Genomic DNA, 10,946 nt, shown 5'->3' on the forward strand with positions numbered 1-10,946 from the left:
TGCCTGACACACCATGTTTCCATGACAGGAAATGATCTTAGCCCCCACCTTAGCATTCAAACCATTAGCATCTGTTTTTCTACAACATTCTAAGATCCAGAACACTGTGCATTACTGTGTCCTGCTCTGTTCTCTTCAAGAACTTCCGAGAAGGAAGTTCTGCCATATCTCAAAGGATATGACAATATGTCCATAATTGAATTCCCGAGTCAACTGAAACCAAGACCAAAGCCCTTCCTTATCTTCCAGATACTAATAACTTAGCATTTGTCAGTCACCTGTTCTAAATTTTCGCTCAGTCTTTAAAACGACTCTGCTCACAGCCACCCTGGAAGCATCTTCAGAAGGTGCCCTCTAACTATAAAAGAAATCCATCCCGTCTACCCACCCGAGCTTCCAGGCTTTCTTTTCAGCCAGGTGATTCTTAAAGATGGAAATCTGTTTCTCAGCCAAATATCTGAATTGCTTGTACGCCTCCAGGACTTCTTACCAAATGGATCAGTTGTTTCTTTTCAAAACTCAAACATGTCTCAGACCTGAAAAACATCCAGTCTTTCGGTTCATCGCTATGGTACATGCCTCACATGTGCAATTCTGTTATCTCTGTTGATATTAGGAGCTAAAGAACACGCAAACGTTTGCAAGTAATAAATGATTTCTAATCTCTTTTAGCTCTGATATCATTTCTATTGATCCTTGTACAAGAGCTTTCAACAAAACAGGAAAAATGAGAGGCTTGCTCCAATTTCTTTATTATTTTCTCTGACCACCTTTTGGCAGAGGAGCTAAGGAGCAGCTATCTGATGTAAAGGGAAACAAAGCTAAAGCAAAAGCACAGTAAACACTTGGCTGTGACGCTCGAGCCTGGGAACAAGTTACTCACCCTCGGACCAGCCACGGTCTTCCTGGGCTCTGGCTTCAACTCTCCTCGATGATACTCCATGTCTGTCTTAATATTAAGCATTTCCTTTACCCGCCAGGTAAAGGATTTAACACCTCTCCCGCATATTTTCAGTTTGAAATTGGTACTGAAGGAAACGTTCCCCATTTATACCATGAGGCCAAGTTTCCACCAGGGAGGTAGGTGCCGCGCCCTGAAACGCACTGGTCTTTATCCTTCCGCACAGCGCTGCTTTGCAACCCCGCATATACTGCTAGCTGTGCGTTTCTCTGTCCGTTGCTTCGGTTCAATTCATCTGCTCATCTTCTCTCTCCCTCACCATTTGAAAATGCTTTCTTCTTTTGCCAAGTTTTTCTTATCGTAAGCCCCACTTACCTCCCGTCTCCTCTGACACGCTTTCCCTGGCCACAGCCTCCATAGAAATCCTGCTTCTTCAAACTCAAAGCTCTCAGCCTTCCTAGCATTCTGTTGGAATTCAATGACATCTTCTTTGCAACGCAATGGAATGCTTTTCTGCTACTTAACTTTCGTGTGTACGTCTGGTCTCAACTGTATCATAAACTTAGACATCAGAAGCCATGTACGAGGTGTGATCCAAAAATACAATGAATGTTTAAAAGGTTATTACAGTAAAAGACACAGTCTATTTCTCCCTCCTCTTGAACACTCATCCCATCTTCCTTGCCACTTTCTGAAGCAGTTCTGGAAGTCTGCTTTCGTGAGTGTCTTTAGTTGTGCCGTTGTGGCTGCCTGGATATATTCAAAACATTCACCTTTTGAGCTCATTTTGACTGTGGGGAAGAGCCAGAAGTTGTGTGCAGTCAGAGTGGGAATAAGGTGGATGAGAACACGCAGTAATGTTTTCATGAGCCTGCCTTTCCGTTGGATGGCACTCAGCAGCGGCACTCACCATATTTTTATCACGCCTACAAAGACAGAAAAGAGAGCTTCAGAAGTGCTTCAGAAAGTGGCAAGAAAAATGGCATCAATGTGTTTGGAGCTAGGATGAACTAAGGGGCACAAATGCAACATGGCTCTTCCTGTGCTAAATTTTCTTAAATATTCACCGTATAGTCTAATCGCATCTTGTAAGCTATTGCCCTGTATTCCCCCCCACTACATCTAAATCTGTGCCTTGTGCATAAACAGCGGTCATTCATTAATTATTTATCCACTCAGCATGTCTTTATGAAACTATGTAGTATTTCATAATGATGGAGTGAATGAGACATAAAATGACACATACAATTTAGAAATGAAAAATCAGACCTGTCATAGAATCAACCCTTCTCATTTTGTACTTACTCTTGGTTCCCATTCGGGGACAGCAACTCCATTGACAAACTTAGACTGCAAAAATTCTGAATGAGTTTCACATTCAGGAGTGACTATCCATGTTCTCTTAATTGCAATGGACACAAAGTGCTACAGATTAATTAAGTACCTAGGAGAACAGATTTTGTAGACTTACACACCGCAGAAATTACCAAGAGTGACAGAGAAAAAATAACCCTCCTTCTGAGTGCTCAATTAATAACCGTATACTAAATGACAACACACTTCCTTTGATTTAATCAAACTATATCTATGGAACATACACGAGTTCTTGTTCAATTCCTTCTGGGACCATAAAACAGCTGCTGCCGTAGTCTACTTTGTAGCCAGAATTAATGACTACCTGCCATCTCTCCCATAAATCTCAAGTTTCAAGTATTTAACCAAATACTTTCAAGTAATTAACTAATGAAAATCAGATTAAGCTCTATGTTACCATCAAAATTATTAAACCAGATGCTACTTTCATACATATCAAAATGGATTACAGTCATTAAAGTATGTACCTAAGGACAGAAGTCCCAAAACAGTCCAAAGGGTTATTCCCGTATTTTTTCACATGTGCTATCTGAAACAGGCTCCCTTCCAAAAATAAATACACTTATTTCGTTTTATGTACTTCTGTCTCCTGCTATTTCGCTCACAGGGAAGCTGGCAAATTATTTCACGTGAGAAAAAAACCTTGATCTAGCGCCACCTGGTGGTCAGATAAATATTTTTTTCTGCCACAGAACTTCAGAAAATCTGGTCAAAGTATGAATCACGGGTAACCACCCAAAATAAATCCCTATAATAAATAATACTTTATCACTTCTCAATACTGTAGGATATTGAGTTACTGGAAAAGAATTCAAATGGATCTATGCAAATCTCAACTCTAGTTTGTTTGGGTTATTGGTTGTTTAGTTGTTCTTGTTGTTGCTGTTGTTGCTGTTGTTGCTGTTGTTGCTGTTGTTTAACGCCAGACAAGTTGACACTCTGGGGTTATTGTCGCACCCATATCATAAAGTTGACAATGAATATGTGAAAGAAATATAGAAAAGTTACAGAATTATGCCTTGGATATAACAGCTATTAATACGTAGTACTGACCATTGCTATTATTGTTGTTACCCCCAATACTTGCTCGTATTGCATGTCTCAAATGTTTATTACACGCCCAAAGCGCGAGTTCTTCACATACATTGCCTCAGTTAATCCTCATAAGAACTTCATCAGGTTGACTTCATTGCAAACCAATTTAAAAATGAAGAAACCAAAGATTAGAAAGTCAAGTTTCTGTGCATCACACAGTAAGAGCCAAGATTCAAACTCCACTGCGGGAAAGTAAGGCCACAGTCTTCACCTCTGTGCTGTACAGCTCGCTAGTAGTGTCACAAGTGATGCTGACAAGAATGACGAAAATGATGACGGTAACAGTATTTCATGGGTTCCTTTAAGCAAAATACATTTTCTTTGGCACAAAGGTCATTTGGGAGTGGGAGAGACTTGCATTTACCTATTCTATTTTATTTGTAGAATGCCAATGCCCTATCCTCTGGGCATCATTACTGTCTCCGTGTCTCCTCCTGGTGGCGGGCCTGACAAGGCTCCTACTCTTTCCTCCTGGAATTATGAAGGAGCAGAATTCGTTCAGGTCTGTATTTGTTTTCAAGATAGCCTGTTTCCAGGAGCAATGCACAGGCGCTCATTATTCTGCATTTATTTGCCTCCTTTACCTGAGATAGAAATGTGAGGATATTGCACGGAACATTTCATGACAAAAATGACATGTACTCACTGTTGCAACTTGGAAAACTATAATTTAAAAAAGGATACAAACTAACCATATCCATGGCACACAAGGAGCATTATTAACATACAAGAGATACATCCTTCAGTCTTTCCTAGGTACAAATCCATTTTAAGTGGAATCATGCTATACACACTGTTTTTAGTATTAATCATAAGCACTTGCTTTACCATATTTGGGTGCCAATCAGCTTCCATCTTTCCAGCCCAGAGGACATTGTTATTCAGATGACTTAAAATCTCTTCAAGCATTTTAAATGAGAACTGAATAGTTCCAAAAGTAAATGTCACAGCTAAAAACATGTGAAGTTTGGCCTCAACATTGCTAATGGTAAATACCTTTTTTTTTCTTTAAATATACCTTCATTCCATCAAATATGTATTAATTCAATTAAAACATGAATTGAACACAAATTATGTACAAGGTCTTACCAACCACCTAGGCAGCACCAAAGTGAATCAGACACATCCCTGTAGCATGTTAGAGATCTAGGAGCCATATGTCATGAATAGCAAAATTATCCTGTCCAGAGTTGAGGTTAAGCCTACGTTTGTGATATCTATGGAGGGAGGCTAGATACCTCCCCTCCTGCCCATGTTTTCTGTATTGTTGGGTTTTCCTAGAGGCTGAAGAGCTTCTTAGGTGGGGAGATTGAAAACCACACATGGGGACCCGAAATACATAACTGTAGGGACCAAGAAGCATGGCAGGAAAAACTAGCAGCATCAAATCGAAAGGTGTTCAATTTCAGGGCCCAGAAAGAAAATTATTTTTAAGGAAATCAGCCTGTATTACATGGTTCACGTATGGAATAGAGAACTGGTTTGGAGATACAGAAACGAACCTGCCCTCACCCAGCTGCACGGAGGGCTCAAGGTGCATCTAGGGCGTACAACTGCACAGCTCTATAAAACCATGCAAGGCCCAGCCGCTGTACTGCAAGGCCCATCTGAGAGAGCATGGCACTGAGGCAGAGAGAATGAATTGTTGCCCTCCCAGCAGCACCCACCCCCTTCGTCCTAGGTGAACTGACAGAGGCTGGGGTCATTAGGAAAGGTCTGCACTCCAGAAAGCCCCAATAACTATGATAGCAGCATCTAGCTTGGAGTGGTCAAAGCAGGGACTGTCAACGTTTAGCAAATCTGAAATCCTTTACTGGAAGCTCAAGGAAGATTCAGGTGGGCAGAAAACATGCAGGCAGGCAAGCAAGGTTCGTGAACCTGTTCAAGGGCTACAAATTCCACTGGCTACCAGGCAAATCTGTGCCCCACATGAGCAGGGTGAGTGGATGGTGCCTGAGGTCAAGTGCATGCCCTGCCCAGTCACCGGCACTACTCCTCAGCTTCAAATGACCAAAACCATGCAGCCCAGGAAAACACTGGCCATAGCACCAACAGAGTTCATGTAGGCAGCACCTGGGACCAGGCTGAAATGAGAGCGGCATTTATCTGGAAGCAATGTAGCCAGGCCAGAAGACCACAGTTACCATCATAATCCACCAGAGAGGAAATGGGCTGAAGCATTGTTTTTCAACAGAAATAACAAAGAGCAAATGAGCAGAGCCAGTTGATGAGATGGGACGGTCACCAGCGTCTCTTCCATACCTCACTGCTGCCTGTCTATCAGTCACCTCCCACTGGCGGGGCCTGACCTATACAGCGTAAAGGAGGACTTATTTTGGTTCAGAGTTTCAGAGGCGTCAGCCCACGTCACTTGGCTCCATTCTTCTAGGCCTGGAAGTGGCAGAAAAGCATGGCGGAAGCGGGTGGCAGAGGAAAGCTGTTCATTTCACGGCAGCCAGAACGCAGAGGGCAGCAAGAGGAACAGAAAGGAGAGGACAAGATCTACCCTTCAAAGTCGCACTCGCAGCCACCGACTGCCTCCCACCGGGTACTACCACCTAACGGCCCATTCAGCTATGCACGCATCAACGCCTTCCCCCTCCGATGAGGTCAGCACCCTCGCGACCCAGCGACCTCTCTGTGCCTCACCTCTGAACCCTGCTGCTCTGGAGACCAAGCCCTTGAAACATGAATCTTTGGAGGACACATCATGTTTAAACTGTGACATCCTGTGGCCATTGCTTATAAGGGCCACAGGCCAGGAGCTCTCCATGGGAAATGGAACTAGGGGTAAAATAAGCAGCTCTTCGAGGTTTGGTTTGGTTTGGTTTGGTTTGGTTTGGTTTGGTTTGTAGAAAGGACAGCGCAATGAACCAATACAGCAGGAAAGAGCAGGTCAGGTATAACCAAGCGGCATGAGCAACAAGAGAAGCGAAAGACACCGGTGGAGAGGGCAGGTGGGCTTAGGCAAATTGTGTGCAACGCTTGACACCTTCCTCGGGTACAAAATCAGGGTACACCACCCACACTCAAAATGTCTCAGCAAGAGATCCTCTACTGGGCCTGAAGTCACTGCCTAACATCTTGAGTTTGGCCTCTCTAAAACCACAAGTATGTAATGGGGTACTTCCTTCACTCCTCACCAAGAGCTGAGTGATACATGCTTTCCCTAATGAACTAGGAGTTGCCTATCAGGGTTCTAGGGCAAGGGAATAGTGATGAGAGGTGAAAGAACTCGGCATAGGGCATGACCACAGCACAGCAGGTAGCTCACCTTGGGGTGCTGCACCCAGGTTCAAGGCCTGTTAGCTAAACTGAAGAAGGGCAAGAGAAAAAATAAACCTGGTGGGCAGGACCCTCCAGCTAAAACTGGAGCAGCCTTATGCCTGCATAGCCAGTGGCATTGTAAAGTGTAAGCAGTTTAGCAAATCTCAATTACCTGGCGTAGTGCTCACCTGGACAGCCCTGGAGGTGGTTAGCAGCATAGTAAGTGGACGCAACTGGAGAAAAGCCACAAGCCCACCAAGCCAGGGCTCTGTCCCTGCCTATTTTCCTACCATTTAGTCCAGTTTTGTCCTCTGATTTTTTTTTTGAATGCTTACAGATTATTGGTTCCTAGGAAAATAAAGAAAAACTATGGTTATTTCAGTGGTTAAAACAGGCACTGAACATTACTGCACCTTCAAGGGTATAAATGTCAGAAGGATGGAGGGTTATCCCCAGATGAACACACACTTCTCAGATAAGGAAACACAAATGACAAATAAATACATGAGAAAGTGTTCAACATCATTAGTCATTCAAGAGAGGCAAATTAAAAAAATAAAATATTAAGGAGCTAAACTGGTGGAAGATTAGGACAATGGCTCGGCGGGCTAAATTGAACTTTCCTCTTTAAATTATGAGTGTCAGATACTGTGCCCGACAAAGGGAAAGTTAATAATACCCAAGGATTCCAAGCCCATTCCAGGGGGAAAGGACTGTCTTTTCAACAAACAGTACTGGATATAAAACAGTAAGGAGCTAAATAGGTGGAAGATTAGTACAATGAAAACAAAACCAGTGATGAAAGAAATTAAATATGGTAGAAACACATCTCATAGTCATGGATTGGAAGACTGGATATTCTCCTGCTAAATAATGAATTAGACTCTTATCAAGTACCACATCAAGAACTAATGCAAAATGGATCAAAAACTGTAAAACCTAAAACTATAAAATACTTAGAGGAAAAAATAGGGCAAAGTCTTCATGACACTGGATTTGGCAATGATTTCTTGGGTATGAAACCAAAGAAAAAATAGATAAAGCAGACTTCACGAAAATTTTAAATTATTCCTCAAAAGCTCTATCAACAGCTGGGCATGGGGATGCATATCTGTAATCTCAGCACTCCAAAGGCTGAAGCAGGAGGATGGCCATGAGTTCAAGGCCAGCTTAGGCTACAGAGTGAGTTCAATGCCAGCCTGAACTACATAACAAGACCCTATCTCAAAAAGAAAAAAAATCACTATCAACAAGGTAAAAAAAGCAACAAACAAGATGGGAGAAAATATTTATAAATCACAGATCTGATAAATATGTGATAATATACTGGACATCACTAATCATTAGAGAAATGCAAATTAAAACTATAATGAGTTACCTCCTCCCATCCATTAGGATGGCTGCTATCAAAGAAAAAAACAGCAGACAATAACAAGAGCTGACAAGCATATAGATTAACTGAAACCCTTGTGCACTGTTAGGAATGTAAAATGGCGTGGCTCTGTAGAAAACAGCATGGTAGTTCCTTAAATTACTTACAGCAGCATTAGTATGATCCAGCAATTCCCCTTCTCGGCACATGCTGTGGTTTGGATGGTGAATGTCCTTGGAAGGTCCATGTATAAAAGGCTTGGTTCTCAAAGTGGTACTTTTTGGAAGTGATGCAACCTTAAGGAGGTGGAGTCTTGCGAGGGATCATTGGCTGGTGGAGAGCGCGCTTGCACAGGGGATTGTAGGATGTCAGTCGCTTCTTTTTCTATATCTTGGTTTATGAGGTAAGAAGTTTAACTTCCTGCATCATAAGTTCTCATTATGATGTTGCTGTCCTTGACCATTTGTGAACCTCCAGGACTATGAGTCAAAATCAACCTTCTCCCTTTGTAATTGAATTGCCTCAGGTATTGCATTATGGAAATTAAAAAAAAAAAAAAACTGGCTAGTGCAACACACACCCAAAGAGAACCGGAAGCAGGGGCTCAGGCAGATGTTTGTACGCCCATGGTCCTATCGGCATTATCACAATAGCTGAAACACAGATGCAACTCTAAAGTTTACTGATTGAAGCATGAATAAGCAAAACGCAGTAAACACAAAATAAAATATTTTTCTGCCTTAAAAAGAATGAAAGCTCTGACTTACATTACAACTTGGATAATATTTGAGGATGTTATGTGAAATTAAATAAGCCACAGAAAGAAAGATAATGAATGATTCCTCTTAAATTAATAAGAACAGATACACCACACCTGACCTTAGCCAAAGGCTGAGGAGTGATGAATGGAGTGCACTTACGTAAAGTACTAAGAATAGTGAAAATCACAGGGACAGAAAATAGAATAGTGGCCTCCAGGGACTATGGGGAGTTATTCTTTAATGGAGATAATTTCAGTTTTACAGGATAAAAAGAGTTCCAGAGATGAAGAGTGGTAATGATTGCATAACAGTTAAAACATAATTAATATCACTGAATCATGTATTTAAAAATGGTTAAGATGGTGAAGTTTGCATTATACATATTTTATTACAATTTTTAAAGTAAGCTAAAAATATTAACTATACAGCTATCCTATAACCCAACATTAAACTCCTGGATATTTTATCCCCCAAAAGTGAACACTCTTTCACACAAATCCTTACACAAATGTTCATAGTAGCTTTTATTCGTAATAGCCCAAAGCTAGAAATAAGAGACCAATTGGTAATCCACACCACAGAATCCTGCCCATTAATAAGAAGGAATAAACTAGTGGTGCAGTATATAAGACTGCCTTGATGGATTTGAAGAAAATTCTGCTGCCTGAAAGACACTAATCCCCAAAGGATGCACATCTGTGTAATTCCATTTATATAACATTCTTGAAATGACCAAGCTATAGAAAAAGAGAATCGATTAGTGGGTAAGCAATGATAAGACAGAAGGAAAATAGATATAGTAAAAGAGCAAATGAGGGATACTTTTACTGAAAAAAAATGTTGTGTGTCTTCACTATTATTTTCCTTAATTTCCAGGTTGTAATAACCGCACTGTCTGTAGTTTGACAAGAAGTCACTACTGGGGAAAACCAAGGTAGAGAGTACATACAAGGGATCTCTGTGCTGTTTCTTAAAATTTTGTGGAGCACACACTTATCCCAAAATTAAAAGTTTAATTAAAAGTAATAATAATACTTATTGCTTATGGATACGGATAAGCCATGTTATTTTAGGATCCACACAGAAGCAGTGGAAAGATAATAAATAATATGCAGAGAAATGGAGGAAATTAAGTTCATCTGTGAGGAGTAAACAAGGGGAAGAAGTGCACATGGGTTTCAGCTGTATCTTTTTCACCATAATAGAAATCTTTGTTCATAGCAGCACAACTCATAATAGCTAACCTTGGAAGCAGCCTATATGTCCATCAACAGATGAAAGGATGAAGAAAACGCAGTATTTACCCACAGTGGAGTACTACTCTGCCATAAAGATGGATACACTTGAGTCATTTGTAGGAAAATGGATGCACCTGGAGACCACAATGGTACATGAAATAAATCAGGCACACAAGCTTAAATATCACATTGTTTCTCTTACATAAGAAGCCCAAAATATAAATAAAGAGCAAAATAAAAAGATAGATAACAGGAAGAAGGGAGATAGATCATTTTCAAATGGGAATGAGATCAAGAGATGGAAGGAAGGGGGAAAAGGGGAGGGAGAGGGAATGAAAAAAGAATTAAGATGTGTGAAGTATGGGTACAAACTCCCCCAAGGAATGTATGCAACTATGTACTAATAAGCAATAAAAACTGAAAGAAAAAAGAAATGCTGAAGTGACTATGCTAGAATAATGAAATTTAAGAAAGTCAGTTAGTAAGAAAACTGATGTTCATTATATTATTTTCTTTAGTACTCGGTGCCCTGATAGTATACCATGGTTGGGGCCATGTGAGTGGTCTGCCAGAGGTAGAAGGAAGAAGGGGGAAATTTTTCTGAAGAATTTGTAAACAATAATGAAATAAACATGAAGTCGGTCTCTTTCTTAATATCCCCCACGAACTTAAAATTCTAACAGTGTCATTAACAAAAGACTTCGCCCAGCAAGGTAGACAACTCTGAGCCTCCAGTTTGTCATTGGTAAACCACTTGTTACATCCTTGAACTAGTTCCTAACCTGAACATATTCAGCCCATCAATGTCAAAAATCTTTACCAACAGCAGTGCACAAAGAAACCCACAGGATCATCTGGAAATGTGAAAAGATATAAAATTATCACAGGGAGCTGCGGGTGGGGAGCGCCAGCCTTCTGGCTGGCTAGCTTCCTGCCTG

At 41.0% G+C, this 10,946-nt stretch overlaps 1 long non-coding RNA gene across 1 annotated transcript in view; it reads right to left on the reverse strand.

The window, feature by feature from the left end:
• LOC102006426 overlaps positions 1-10,946 on the reverse strand; it is a 192,035-nt gene that overhangs the window by 137,143 nt on the left and 43,946 nt on the right. The window lies entirely within an intron of this gene.

This window comes from Chinchilla lanigera, unplaced genomic scaffold (assembly GCF_000276665.1).
Source record: "Chinchilla lanigera isolate Chin_1 unplaced genomic scaffold, ChiLan1.0 scaffold00008, whole genome shotgun sequence".
NCBI lineage: Eukaryota > Metazoa > Chordata > Mammalia > Rodentia > Chinchillidae > Chinchilla > Chinchilla lanigera.